This window comes from Triticum aestivum, chromosome 3A (assembly GCF_018294505.1).
Source record: "Triticum aestivum cultivar Chinese Spring chromosome 3A, IWGSC CS RefSeq v2.1, whole genome shotgun sequence".
Lineage (NCBI taxonomy): Eukaryota > Viridiplantae > Streptophyta > Magnoliopsida > Poales > Poaceae > Triticum > Triticum aestivum.
This window is the reverse complement of record NC_057800.1, coordinates 309611588-309627250: the sequence shown is the minus strand read 5'-3', so window position 1 is coordinate 309627250 and position 15663 is coordinate 309611588.

The following is a 15663-nucleotide window of genomic DNA, read 5'->3' as shown; positions in this document are numbered from 1 at the left end:
ACTAGATGGGTTCTCACACACTTCTCTTATCTCACGTTTGGTGGCAAATAGAACTAGGTTCTTGTTTTCGCTCATCGTGGAGGCACTCGATTTTGGCTTGTGGCGCTCACTCTCTTTTTGGTGGCTCGCTCTCTCACTATGATCTCCACGATGGGTGGCTTGCTTGTCGGCGATCACTTGACTTGGCGACATTGGATGGAGGACGTACTCCTTGCCCTTCATCTTGAAGATGTAGTGGTTCTCCTCTATCGAATTGCCATGGACGTCCATGGAGAAGATGACAAACAGTCATTGGAATGACGTCGCACTCCAAGGTGTCTTCGTAGGCGCCAATTTTGAAGGAGACTTGTACTCGGTGCTCGACTTGGATGGTGCCGGAGTCACTAAGCCATTGCACTTTGTATGGATGTGGATGCTTCATCTTGGGCAATTGGAGCTTGGAACAAAGTTCTTCACTTGCGAGATTATGACAACTCCCGCCATCGATGATGACCTTGACGGATCGTCCATTGATGCCGCCTTGGTGTGGAATATGTGGCATCGTTGGTCTTCTTCTTGCTGATGTTGGAGAGTCAAGACTTTGGAGACAACAAGTGCGGGACTTGAGTCTTCATCACAAAAGACTTGTTCTTCTTCATTGTTCACTTGACTGTGCATGGCGACTTGCTCAAGGGCTTCCATTTCACCTTCACTCATGGAGTCATAAGTGCCATCATCGTTGAAGACCATGGTTTACTTGTTGGTGCACTCATAGGACTTGTGGCCTCGGCCTCCGCAAGTGAAACACTTGAAGGAACTTGTCTTGACGGTCTCATCGGTTGGGGTTGATGATGATGAAGCTCTCGGCTTGAAGTTGCTCGTAGGAGGATGGCTTGTAGGTGATGAAGCTTTCTTGGAAGTCGACTTGTCGATGTTGGTAGTAGAAGGCTCTGTAGTCGGTGTTGGAGTCATTGAAGCTTGGTTGTTGGAGAAGCCGTAGGACTTGGATGAGAACTTGGCATACTTGAAATCATCTTGCACTTGGCGTTCCGCTTTGGTAGCTTGGTGCACTAGCTCGATGAGATTTGAGTATGGTTGGAAGTCGGCGATCTTCTTGATGAGATGATTGAGTCCATTCAAGAAATGTGCCATTGTTTGCTCATCATCTTCCTTGACATTGGCTCTTATCATTGCAATCTCCATCTCCTTGTAGTATTCTTCAATGCTCTTTGTTCCTTGCTTGAGTTGTTGGAGTTTCTTGAAGAGGTCGCGGTTGTAATAGGTAGGTACGAAGCATGCTCTCATGACATCCTTCATTTGCGCCCAAGTAGTGATGGGTGGTTCACCTCTTGCCTCTCGGCGCTCTATGATTTGTTCCCACCAAATGAGGACATAGTCTTGGAACTCAAGGGATGCCATCGCGATCTTCTTCTCTTCTTCATAATTGTGCAAGCGGAAGATCTTGTCAACCTTCAATGCCCATGAAAGGTACTCTTCGGGATCGTTGCTTCCGTTGAACTTGGGCATGGTGAACTTGAGCTTGCCATAGTGTTGCTCTTCATTGCGTTGGGGTCGGGGATGATGACGCCCATGTTGTTGATGATTGTTCAACTTGTGGTGCTCTTGGCGTGGAGGGTTGTCATCGTCATGTTGTTCTTGTCGTGGAGGATCCCCAATGTCTTCATGCTCTGGATTGACTTGTTGTTCTTGGCGAGCTTGTGGAGGAGCATGTCGAGCTCGAGGAGGAACTTCACGATGCACGCGAGCTTGAAATTTTCGTTCTTGAATTTCTTCGCGAAGTGCTTCCTCTTGTTCACGGTCTTGTCGGCTTCGGTTGGCTACGGATCGACTCGAATCGCGTAGAGCTTGTTGCGCCGCAAGTGCTTGAGCGTCACGGAGTTGTTGTTCTTGACGTTGTGCCTCGGCATCTTGAGCATTTTGGTGTAGACGCGCTCGCTCTTCCTCTTCATATTGGCGTTGTCGTTGCCGTTCTCGTGCTAGCGCAAAGGCCTCTTGAGTTTGACGTTGTCGACGCTCTTGAGAGTCAGTGTCGCGTAGGGGATTGAGGCTTGCTTGACGGCCGGTGCGCGCGGCTCGGCGAAGAGTGTTCGATGTCGGTGTACTTGAGCCAGAGAGGGTGAAGTCAGAGTGGCGGCTTGAACGGCTCCTTCTTGAAGTGGAAGATGAGCGGTTGAGCAACAAAGCACGAATTTCATCCATCCTTGCGTCATTCTCTTGCTTGTGATCGTCGAGCTTGTGGTCGAAGTAGTCCCTTGTACATTGCTCGGAAAGTTGCAAGTCGGCGGCAAGGTTGTCGATGCGTTCACTCATAGCTTGTTGCTCTTGATGCAAAGCACGTTGTGCACCAAAGAGGTGACTCTTGGTGACGAAGGAGTTCATGTTGTCATCTTGCTCCATGAAGAGTGGGTTGGTAGAAGTACTTGGCCTATCCATCATTCCAAGACAAATGTGAGTGGTAGAAGGAGAAGAACGAGTACCAAATGTACCTTGACCGAAGTTGAAAGTGGATCGAGGATCACTCCAATGTAGGACAAGGAAATAGCACAATTGGTACTAGCTCTTGTCGGTTTCTCACACCTACACAAGTAAAAGCTTTTGGTGGAGCTTGGTTAGGATGGTGGCACAAAATTTGATGCAATTGTAAGTGAGCTTCAATAATGTTGGAAAAGATTCGCAAGATGCAATGTAACAAGTAGACCAAGCATATAAGGTACATGGAAACACACACGCAAAAAGATAAGTGGGGTTATGCAACCAAGGGTGAGCCAAAATGTGTGGAATCCACAAAAAGGCTCTTGTTGCACAACACTAGAGAGACGCTAGCACGATTGCACAATAGGCGGATACAATAACTTGTGCACAACCTACTTAGCAAAAATTCAACGACTTCTATCCCAAATATGCTCTATGCAAGGTGTTACTATTATATGATCCAAGATGATCGAGTATGACAATCTTAATGTTGTAAGATGCTATGGTTCTTGCTTAAAAGCTCTTTGCTTATCTTTCCTCTTTGCTTAAAAGCTTGTTTGGCTCTTTGATGTTTGAGCTCTTTTCTCATGCAATGCTTGGCGAACCAAGATTGCAAATGAGTATGCGATGACAACTTTATGACACAAGAGATGATACCAATATATGCAACAATGATGTATGTATTCTATGGGAAGTATGATCACTAATGTGCACAAGTCTCGTTGCCGGCAATACTCAATGGCTAGTCTCGATGGATAAGAAACGCAAATGAGTAAGGCTATGATGGCTATCAATGTAATGGCAAGAGTGATATGTCCAATACCAAGATGAGGTTACCGGTCTTGCTTCCGGTATGGTGTCAAAATGGTGGCACGGATACCAAGGTGTAGTCAAGGTGGTCATTGTTGATGACAATGTAGGACGGCGGTGATGATGTAGGACGCGTCCGTGGCGAAGATGAGCGGCGGTGATGTCGAAGTTGAACCGTACCTAGATAGCCGAAACACAAAAGGATATGGTACCGCAACTCAAATACGTCCGTGGAAAATGTGTTGGAGAGCAAAATGGTCCAAAAAATGGTTGGGTTATGCGGAAGTGGTGGAGGTATGCGGAAGTATATACGGTATATGGTGGGCACCGGAAACAAAATTTGTTGAACAATGGACAGAAAACGGGGCGGTGGATGGAGATGTTACTTCCAGGGGTCGGATGTCCGGGTGGAAAGCCGGATGTTCGGGCTCTGGATCCGGGGACGAACGGGATGAACACCGCGTGGAGAGGTCAAATCCGGGAGAAAATCGGAGGAATATGTGGATGGAAATTGGGGGAAAAGGGATGGGAAGCTAGATCCACTCAAAACAAAGCAAATCCATGGATCCAAACCAAAAAAATCTCAACAAACCAACAAATCAAAAAAAAAATTGGGGCTATTTTTGGTGGGGAATTTTCGAATTAGGACAAAAAATAACAAAAGAAGGCTAGAAACACAATGGGGAGGCTCCGAAATCGTGATCAACGTGGCTCTGATACCAAGATGATGTAGGGTAGAACCCTAATCGGCCGATCTTTCATGAATGGAGCGGATCCCACGAAGACCACGAGAAACACGAGGGTGGAAACGAGGGGAAACACGAGAGAATCACTCAACCAATAATAAATAGTCACACATATGCTAGATCCTCGAGTACATAAAGTAAGATACATGATCCACGATCAACTAGGGACGATACATAGTAACCGGTCTTCTCCGTGAGGAGGTCTTGAAGTTCTTCTCCGAAAGGAGGTCTTGAATCCAAAGGGATCTTTTCCGTAGAGGCCGCGGTCTCTCTCGTGGAGTAGATCCGATGTGGATGAGCAATGCTCTATCTCTAAAATGAGCTAAACCAATGCTAACCCTAGAAAGTTGTACGGGGTGGAGTATATATAGTCTAGGTGGGAGAAGGGATACACGGGCCTCGGCCCTTCACTTTGCGCAGACAGGGGAGGCCGGATGTCCGGGCTTTCAGGCAACGCCGGATGTCCGGGCTGGGGGACCGGATGTCCGGGCTAGAGTGGTGGAATTTTTTGCTCTCGGGTTCGGAGGGGCCGGATTTCCGGGCCGGTGGCTGGATGTCTGGGCTGCTGGGGCCGGATGTTCGGGGCCTGTAGCTTCCGGCGGCTGTGCTGCTATAGCGGATGACGCTCCAGGGGCCGGATGTCCGGGGCCTTGGCCGGATGTCCGGGGCCTGGGATGCTCTTGGCTCCTTCCGTTGGTTCTCCTCATCCGTGGACTTGGGGACTTGTACATCTTCATGCGCATCTTCGGGAGGGCCCTCTTGGTGCCTAATCATGCACAACACCTCAGACTTAGGTAGTAGCCATGTCTCATGCATAGAAAGTGGGAGTTCGGAGAGGAGTGAGTTCACCTTATCTTCGATAGCCTTGGCTCGGGCTCGTGTCATTGGTCCAAGTGGTGTCGTTGGAGGTGTAGGTGCGTCCATGGAGATGATCTTGGGATGCTCCGCATCATTTCGGCCCTTGAATAAGCATGCTCATGTGAATGTACTTCGACTTCATGCACAACCAGGGGGGAGGTTGTACATCCATACAAACACGGGCCATGTGCTATGGTTGGTGTTCTGGTTGCCAAACGGATTTATGCCATCGGTACACGCACCGAGCACGATGTTCCTTGCATCACATTCGAAATACCGATAGAAGTTGTTCAACGCTCTCCACTGGCTTCCATTCTTGACGTGTCTCAGCTTTAGATCATCTCCATCGTCAGGCTTCTTCCTCTCCGCGTGCCAGCGCATTAGCTTTGCTTCCATGGGATCTACGTAATACCGTTGGAGAGGGGAGTGATCGTTAAGTACCATACAACTTTATGGGGACATTTCTTCCCGGCCTTCTTGTATCGAGAAGCATTGCACACCGGACAACTTGTTTTTCCCCGTGCTCCTTCCAATAAATTATGCAATCGTTGATGCATGCATGGTATCTAACGTGCGACAGATCAAGAGGGCACATGATCTTCTTGGCCTCATCAACACTAGTAGGACATAGATTCCCCGCGGGAAGAACATCCTTTAGGTACTTGAGATGCTCATCGAGGCTAGTGTCGCTCCATTTGTTTTTAGCCTTCGTCTTCAGGAGTTGGAGCGTGAAACTCAAGCGGGTCACCTCAGGATTGCAACCATCATACAATGGAGTGTTCAAGTCTTCCACTAGTTGCTCTAGCTTAGCCTCCTCTCTAGAAGCAGCTCTCTCAGTACTTGTCTCCTTGCGAAGCAGGGCTTGAACATGAGGATCCCGCACGATTGAACTTAGTACCGACGAACTCTACTGTGTGGAGTCCATGTTCTCTCCGCCGCCATGTCCGGCCCCTTCTCCACCGCCATGTCCGGCCCCTTCTCCACCGCCATGTCCGGCCTATTCCCCGCCTCCATTATCGATCATCACTTTGTCTTGCCCCATGTCGTCATTTCCTGCCCCGTCGGCGTCCTCAACATCGTCATCCTCATCTTCAATTATCCATCGAGTATGGCCATCCATGAAACCAGTGATGAGCAGGTGCGCTTCGACACGACCATCGTCATAGGGGTCGAGCCAAACTATTCCTTTACATTTTTGACACAGACATAAAACCTATGTCCGGTTATTTTCTTTCATGTCCTGCACCGCCGACCGCAACCACTTGTCCACTATCGTTCCACTGACGTGCATGCATCAAAGTCATACAAAAATTCGGCATGGCCTTCCCTAAAAATAGGACATATAGATCTAGAGTTTGCCCGGAATTCGCCAAAACAGAAAAAATCGACATTTCGGCAAAACATAGGCAACTCAAAAGCACAATTTGGCGTCAACTCATGCCACACACACAATTTCCATCATATTGCCCAATTATCATATCACATACACATACACATATTTCCATTTTGCAAAAGCATGAAATTTTAATCACCTCTATCTCGAGATCGAGCACACGGTGGAGATGATGATGCAGGGAGATCAGAAGTGCACAAAGCTCTTCTTGACAAAGATAGATCTAGTTAGGGGGCAAATAGGTCACTTAACTAAATGCTCCATCTACCTAGCTAGCTAATTTGGGAGGAGACAACTTCAACTAGTGGAGGGGGAAGGAAAAAGAGAAAGGAGATGCATTAATGGAGGTGGTGTAGTTAGCTAGGAGTAATGAAGAGAGAGAAAGGTAGGTAGAAGAGGGAGACTAATGGGGGGAGAAGTATTGAGGAAGAAGAAGAGTGAGAGAGGGAGTATGTGGGAGGTAGGGGAAAGGGAGGAGAGGAGATGGGGGAGGGGAGGACGGGTGGAAAAAGGTAGTGGGGTGCTGCGTCTTAGCAGTAGCGCGGGAGGAAAAACGCGCTACTGCTAAGAGCGTAGCAGCATCGCGCTTTTCTCACAGGCGCCACTGCTAAACGAGGCCAACCGTTTGGACAATTTCGAAATTAGCAGCAGCGACGTGAGTAAAAAGCACGCTACTACTATTGCATTAGCAGTAGCGCGCATCGTGACACCGCGCTGCTGCTAAACTTAGGTTGTTGGTTACCATTGGTCGATTTTTGTAGCAGCGCGGTTTAGCTCTCACGCATTACTGCTAAATTGGCATCAGCAGTGTGCTTTTCTTAACCATGCTACTGCTAATTAGCAGTAGTGCTTATTTTTGTGTCGCGCTGCTGCTAAGATTATGTGTATAAGGTTTTCCCTAGTAGTGATAACGGCCGCGGGAATTAATGGGGAAGCCGGACGGACCGGAATATCCACATGCCCGGATGCCAGTTCTAATTTGCAGCGCATTACTCCATCATGCCGCACATAACTGCATCGTGGTGACGTGCGCGCGGCGCAACCGCATGCATATGGGCCCCAACGTGATCGTGCGGATGCCCCAACCACTGGCAGAGCGCACGCGTAGGGACGCGAGCAGAGCGCTCCGCGGCGCCTGAACGACGAGCAACCATATATATGCATATAGTAGTTGAACACAAAAGGAAAAGCTATCCACAAACTGAGCGCGTGGAGGTACGCAAGCAAAGCGCAGAGATGGATAGCAGAGCACGCTGACGGGCGTGAGCAGAGCGCTCCGCGGAGCCTAACGACGAGCACAGCGCGCTGCGGTGCCTAACGGGAGCAGAGCGCGCCGAGGGACGCGAGCAGAGGCCAACATAGTGATACGTGGCAAATAAGATGAACTGTGCGAGCGATGGCGGAGACATGAAGCATGAATCAAATTAGAGTTGCGTGTGCGCTACGTGGCATACAGTTGATCCATCCGAGCTGTTTGTGATGGAATAAGCCATGTGTGTGGTGGGCAAACGCTTGCTGGTATATAACCGTTTGCGGTTGATGAATTCATCATCGACGGGTTACCTAGTGTGGTCCATGTGTGACGTGATATGCTCTGTCTGCAGAACATCTATGCTCTGTGTATAGAAGAACAACATATATAGTGCAAGGTTCAAATTCCAACATTAAAAGGCCCAAATTCAAAGATTACAAGGTTCAAACTATTCAAACACATAAAATTCATCTTCTTCAGAATCTTTTTGATGCATTATTTCTGCGAAAGGATCAGCCACCGAGAAGTCATATAGCGGCTCGATACAGTGACTTCCAAATAATCTGTCATATGAAGTTACAAACTGAAATTCAGCTTGTGTAGAGCCTTTTCCATTCAGCTGTAGACACCTGCGCTCTTTAGCAATCCATTCACTTCTACGCAGTAGATATAGGGCAAACCTCATTACCTTGAGAAACCTTGCTTTCTCAACAAAGAACATGTCAAATTTAATTTCTGGTGTGGTGCCTCGATACTAATTAAAAGTAATTTCTGCGAGAGATCCAGACATTCAATTGGATTGTTATATTCCCCAACATTTTCTACTTTTGGGCCTGTTAGTATCTGCAAACGAAGACAACATATTAGTGTATAGCTGCAGATTTGAACACTTCGGGCCTCTTTGATTTGCAGTATTTCTAAAATACATGAAAAGAGTGAAATGCCAACTTCAATCTTTCATGATAAACTTTTATCACGAAAGCATGTTGGGCGAAGGAATAAAATGCGTACAACACTAGCATCTCAAAAATTATATGTATTGAAATCCTCCAAATTTCCTTTATAAATCATTGTACATTTGTCATTGTAATCATGGGTTAAAGTAACAAAAAATTGAGCTCCATTATGGTTAACATTTAACAGGAAAGGAGCATCACCTCGATGTATAGCTTCTCCGTGCAAGGAAAGCATCTAAGGAATCTAACAACTTCATCCAGATCGGGGCCAACAGATTGTAGTGCCAAGATATTCACTGTGCGTAGAGGCCGGGTCAAGCTTGTGGGAATCATTTTCTGGATGACAGGCGAACATATAGATCAACAACAATTAGATAAAATGTGTTGTCTGATAATATATAAGAAGGAGAAGAAGAAGACTGTTGTACCTGAATGGATAATGATTCAGTAACAAGTTCATTGAATTCAGCACACGAATAGCCCAACACTGTCAATTTTGGTGCGTGAATGACCCTGATTCTTGCTGGACCTAATTTATCATGTACATATGATCACTCGATTAAAGGTGAATTCTCAATGACAATATCATGAAACACCTCAACTGACAGCCTTGGGCGGCGCAAGCAATGCACATAAATCGCACGAACATTCTTCGAGGTGATGTGGAGGCTACTGAACCCATCCATCGCATGAAGACGAATGTACTCAAGCGATGTACAACTGACGAGCAGGCGCTCCAAATCCTCCTTCGAGATCGGACAACAATGATCTCGAGGTGCTTAAGTTTAGGGAGATGAAGAGCACGCTCAGCATCGATCCAGGGGAAAATGCACCGCCTGAATGTAGCATGCCGCAGTGTGGGCGCGGGGCGGAACACGGATGGCAGCAGCGAGCAAGGATGTCTAACATGAAGGCTGAGCTCCTCTAGCTGATCTAGGGCTATCGACAGGAACCCGTAGTGCAACCTAGGTTCAGTCTTATTGTGGGGACTGAGCTTGCGGATAGCAACATGTCTGACCGGCCTAGGGTGCATGGCGAGGATGTGGGACAATGCGTCCAGGCATTACTGCTCCCTGATGCAGAACTCGTGGTCGACGATGAGGTCCAGGGGGTGTAGTGCCAGAGGTGGCACCACCGCTGCGAGAGGACAGTGGTCCGCATGCCATATTTGATGGGGGAGGTGGGATATGATGGTTACCAACATCTTGTCGAGGAGGCTGCTGATGAAGTCCACGTTCGCTAGAGGCTCTTGTGGTTCTGGCTCGACTGACCCTTGCTTGTTGGCGGGCTCGTCCTCCAACTTGCAGCAGGTGGCAATCCTCGACGGTGCTGCCTGTAGATGAGAACAGAGGACTGTTCTACGTACCTTCCCGAGGTGACCGAAACAAAAGTCCAAAACAAGCAACAAATTGCAGCGCTCGCGGCGTGCGCGGCGGAGTGCTCATAGTCATCCCATCTAATCAAACACCTGCCTGCGGTAGTAAATGGTTAGTTGAATGCCTACGGTTTGACTAATACGACCGTTTGCGATAATAATGTGGTGGCTATTTGTTAAAAATGCCTAGGAAAATCAATGTATAAAAAGGCAAAATGAACCCTAAATAATTTCATATGTTTAGCACAGTTGCATGTTGCCTCTATAAAAGAAATCAAGGCAGGAAGATACAACGTATGTCGTTTCATGACCAGATCATGTGACCAAGTTCCCTCTCGAAACCATGAGGCTTCTTGATAGAAGCTCCGGTTTGTATGAAAGAAAATATGGGTCAAAGCGGAGTTGAAAAGGGTAGCAATATCTAACCCCAGCTTACAGAAGGTACAAAAGCACGATGATTAATTGTTCACCAGGTTTACAACAAAGTCCAGATTGAATAGGACAATAACAACTATCTCAACCAAAGTTTTGAGCAGTCACAGTCAAATGGATTGGTTTGATCCATAAAATCAAGATCCTGAACCAGAAAAATCTACTGGTACATGAAGACAATTTGTTGTAAAAAGATGCCGAGCACATTTAGAAGCCATTTTGTCCACCTGAAACTTATTTTTATGCTGTTCAATGTGCTCATCCGTGGGAAAGTGTCTGTTAAAAACCTTAATCCTCTCCCACAAAAAACTTAATCCTCATGGAGAATAGTACTCTCGCATTGAACAGGAAGAATGTGACAAAGCTAGTGTTTGCATGGTTGGATGCATATCCTTCAAGCATTGTTGTCCTGAAACGAATGTCATGAGAACTGAGAAAATCCCAGTGCTTCTTATGCCACCGATTGGTTATACCCTCTTGTCCATGTCTTTTAGCCTAAATAGACATGAAGACTGAAAACAGTTAATGTCTAAAAAATAGTACAACTGAACGGTTAGTTCTAATAAAGTATATCAATGTGCTTGATATCATCACCTCTATATACAAATTCTCCAGATATGAAAAGCATCGCAGCAAGCCGATAACCATGTTCAGATCAAAACACAACGTACGGATATGTAAGGTCTTGACAGAATCCAACACCATTGATAGGGTACCATGGACAAACTCTTCATTGAGCATAGAACATAATATTATTACCAAAAGTGTACTCCAAGTTTATATAAAGATTATGCGCACAAATGAAAATGCAGGTTATGATTACAAAAGTGTTGATGATATAAAGCTTACGCACACAAATGAAAAATGCAGCTTATGATTACAGAAGTGTTGATGATAATATATAGTACCTGAATAAGTGTGGAGACAACGACCATCTTGTAACCTTCTAACGTATTAGGAATTACACCCAAGGTCTCCAGTTTAGGCGCAGAGACCATAGTTATTTGCAAAGGTGCATAACGATAATCAAGGAGCAGCCTTTGGAGTGTAGGGGCATCTTTGATGATGAGCTCCTCTCCTTTAAAGAAAATTCCAATGCTTACAAGATGAGGCGAGTTTATTTGGATACAACGGATACAAATTCATTTTCCAAAAAAAAGCAGCAAGTGCTCCACGACGGGGCAACAAGAGTGGATGATGCTGTGTAGTGAGGCCTCCAAGAAATCAACCACCACAAGCACGAGTTTTTTTAGCAGTGGGAGTTGAAGCATTTGTACCAGATTGTCTGGTAGATGACACCGGGCCAGGGTGGTGGTGTGGAGAGAGGAGGAAAACCATGAGATGGACACTGGTGGTGAGGGCACAACTACAACGCTTGGTGGACAGCTATTTGCATAGTAATGGTAGAACTCAAGATGTTGGAGTTTTTCAAATTGACGGGATGTCAGCCAGGCGTTCATCATGCAGGGTATGTGCAACAGGCAGCATGCCAGGATGCATAGGCATTGAAGGAGCCCTGGTGGGAGGAGATGATGGCTCCATGGAGTTCAAAATCATGAACGACTAATAGCCGACGACAGTCAAGATTAAGAGGTGCGGCACGCCATAGAGTGTACCACTGAGCTGCGAGGACCTGTGTGTGGCAGCCATCCTTGGTGGGGATAAGGAAGATGATCTCCCAAAGGATGGCATCCAGGAGATCACTGATGCAATCTGCCTGATATTCTACGAGTTCCACAGATCCAGGGGCATGGCCACTTATGCCCGCGCTGCCAGGTGCAGGATCTACAGCCGGCGGCACTGATATGCAGAGCCTCATCTGTGTACATAGCAATCTAGAAGATAAAAAGACAGAAACATACATGTAGGACATTCAAAATCAATTCTTAAGATCTGGAAGAAAAAAAGGGCACAAACATATATGTAGGACATTCAAAATCAATTCTCAAGATCTGGCTACGAATTATTAGCACGCACGCTAACCCTATTCGGATTATTAGCAAAAAATCATTTGTATAGAACAAACAATTAATCACTAACCATAGATACCATTCAAACAATCAATACACCACTCGGATCTATTGAATCTTACTCTGATTTCATGGACTGGGTGGACATAACCAAGGGTTTCTGTTCCCAACAAGGGGGGGGGGACTAACCTATTTTCCGTTGGAGTCGGAGTCGTTGTCGGAGTAGTTGTGGACCTCCGGCTCCGGCTGGGGAGGCACAACGACGGCGACGAAGTCAAGGTCGCGCTGCTGCCCGCGCGAGACCTCGTCGGCGGCGACAGCAACCTCCGCGCCCAGCTTCATGCGTTGCGTGGGTGCTTCACCAGCCCCGACATCGCCACTCCCACCGATGGTGTGCTTCAGCAAAATCCTAATACACTCCATGCGGCGGTGACAACTGTGGATGGGGTGAGCGGCCACCTATTATGACTAGCCGATCGGGCGTGCCACTAATATGAAGCAGTGGGAGCGAGGTGGGCGGCAGTCAAAGGGCTGGCTTGTCTCCCTGTCAGCCTATGCAATGGACTACTGTCATGTCTGCCATCATTTCACTCAGCTACCAGCACGCCCCACAATGAGTGTGTAGCAAACACGCGCATGCCTCGGCCTCCAGGTCTGCCTGCTAGCATGCGTCTCGTAAACTCACGCATGCTCTTATAACACACAGGACGCATGCGCGACACGTATTATATTGATTTTTTCCTTTTTGATGATTAATTCTGCCACTTTATTGCTTAACTGAAGCACGACACTTACGTTGTTGGTCTAACGCACATGGTTTGAATAAAGAGTTCGTTCGCGATATTGGTCGATAATTATTTATAATTTCCTGTATGTAAGAAGATTATATCAAAACTTGTCTCAAATTTGAAAAAAAAATATCATAGTATATTGATGTCCATAGGACACCATGATAAGTTTCATGAATTTCAACTTAGTTTTGGATTTATTGGATTTTAAAATCAAGATTCTAGATGTTAGAAATTTCTTGCATGGGGACTAAACATGCACCCAGGGTCACGTACACATATGATTTTGCAATCCATTTTCGTGCACTATCACAGGTCTCATGTAGATCAAATTTGATTTTTGCACATTTGAATCCCTGGGAAATCAATCAATGTATAAAAAACGGACTAATGTTATCTATTTTTTTTTAATTTTCAACACTAAACTCCTTTGGTCGCAAAGTTTGACATGCATCTTTGGGCCACATGCACGCGGTGGTCCTAAGACACTCACTCGCGTGGGCTCGCGAGGTCGCCGTCCAGCACTATGACATGCAATGAGAGGTTAATTTGACCAACAAGGATGGTCATTTTTTGGTTTTTGTTATACGTATGGTAGGAGTATATATATATAGTACGTGTTGAAAAGGGTGGCCGGGGGCAATACTACGCGTCATATAGGACACTCACTCGCGTGCGATGCTTCCATCCGTGGGCCCGCGAGGTTGTCCTCCATCACTTTGACCTAGCAAGGAGGTTTATTTTTGGGTTGTGTTGCGGTAGGAGTATATAGTACGTGTTGAAGAGGGGAGGAGGGGGCCAGGGCAGCACATATATACTACACACACGTCATGAATCGATCTCGCTCCATGTGGGGACTTTTCGGTTTCTGAGGCAGGTGCCGCAAAGAAGTTGTGCATATTGGGTGTTAAAGATAGCACCAACACATTGGGCCACATGCAGACGATGGTTTTCACTCGTTCGCCTGCGACTATTCCCTCCATTGGCCCGCGAGGTCGTCGTCCATCTAATATATGACAGAACAAGCAAGGTAATTTGATGAACAAGGATGATTATTTTTGGGTTGTGTTACAGTACATAGGAGTATATATATATATAGACACACACACACACTATGTTCATGAACCTCGGTTCGTGTGGGGGACTTAAAGGTTTCTGAGGCAGGTGCCACATCAAAGTTCTGCATATATATTAGGTATTCAAACATCACAACCACACATCTCCATACATGTGTTTGGCCCACACGCAAGCGATGGCGGTTGTCCTCTAGCACTCACTTACGGGGTTACCGGCAAGATGCTTCGTCCATCTCTGTTTGCCCGGTTGGTCAATCACATCGACCGACAACGATAGAGGTTAATTTGACTTATAATTAGGAGGGGCTTAAATTTTGGTTTGTCTCATACGGTTCGGTACATGAAACTATACTTTGCACGCATGTGTACGCATGAATCCTTCCCACTGGGTCGAAGTGGGGGGGGGGGGGAGCACGCGACGCATCATGAACCAGATTTGTGTGGGGACTGTGCCTTTTTCGATGCATGCATGCGCCAAATCAAAATGTTGTGCTTTTGGTATTCAAACATATATGCATGCATCATGCATGTCCATACATATGTTTGGAGCACATACATGTAGTGGTTGTCTTTGGACACTCTCCATCGCTTGGTTATCATCAACGGCCTATATATTCGTGGGTCCGCGTGGACGTCCATCACTTCGACCAACAACACGGGAGAGGTTACCAGGGTGGATTCTTCTTCTCTTGGTTCATGTTACCTTATAGTCGTACATCGATCATGGTGAGATTCGAGACCTAAGTTCGAGGGCTCGCATACACATATATATAGAGTATACTATGTATCGTGAACCCTCGCTCCGTGTGGGGACTTTCCAGTTCCAAAAGCACGCAGCTACATCGAAGTTGTCCATTGGGTATATTCAAACACCACACACCACTTCATACATATGTTTGGGTCACATGCATGCAGTGGTTGTCTTCAGGCACTCCCTCGCGTGGTTATCGGCGACAAGCTAGCCTATTTTGTGGGGCCGCGTGTGGAACGTCAATGCATGACTTTGACCCAACAAACAAGAGAGGTTATACGACCAAGGCGGTGATTCTTCTTGGTCAGTTTTACAATACGCATTGGTGAGATGCCCCCTCCCACCGACTCAAAGTGTGTGTGTGTGTGTGAGGGGGGTGGATATTTTCGAGAAGGGGAGGGAAGCCTCTTGGATCCCAATCTACTGTGATCATGTGGGTGTGTCGGGGGTGTCATGCGACATATGCCAAAGGATGGCTTAACATGGTGGGGGATAGTAAACGTCGCCGGTGCCAAGAAAAGGATGAGGCATAGACACGTACGCCGGTGAACTTTACCCAGGTTCGGGGCTCTCCTAGGATATAACACCCCTAGTCCTGCTCTGCGGGGTCTCCGCATGATCACTCAAGCAACAATGGTGGCTACAAGCTTGCTCCTCGAGCTGTTTCTCGAGAGGGGGAAGAAGAGCAAGGCTAGCCCTAGCTTCCTCTCTCTATGTGTGTGTATGTGATCTAAAGGTCTGAACCCTTTGCATGGGTGCCATAGGGGGTTTATATAGGCCTACC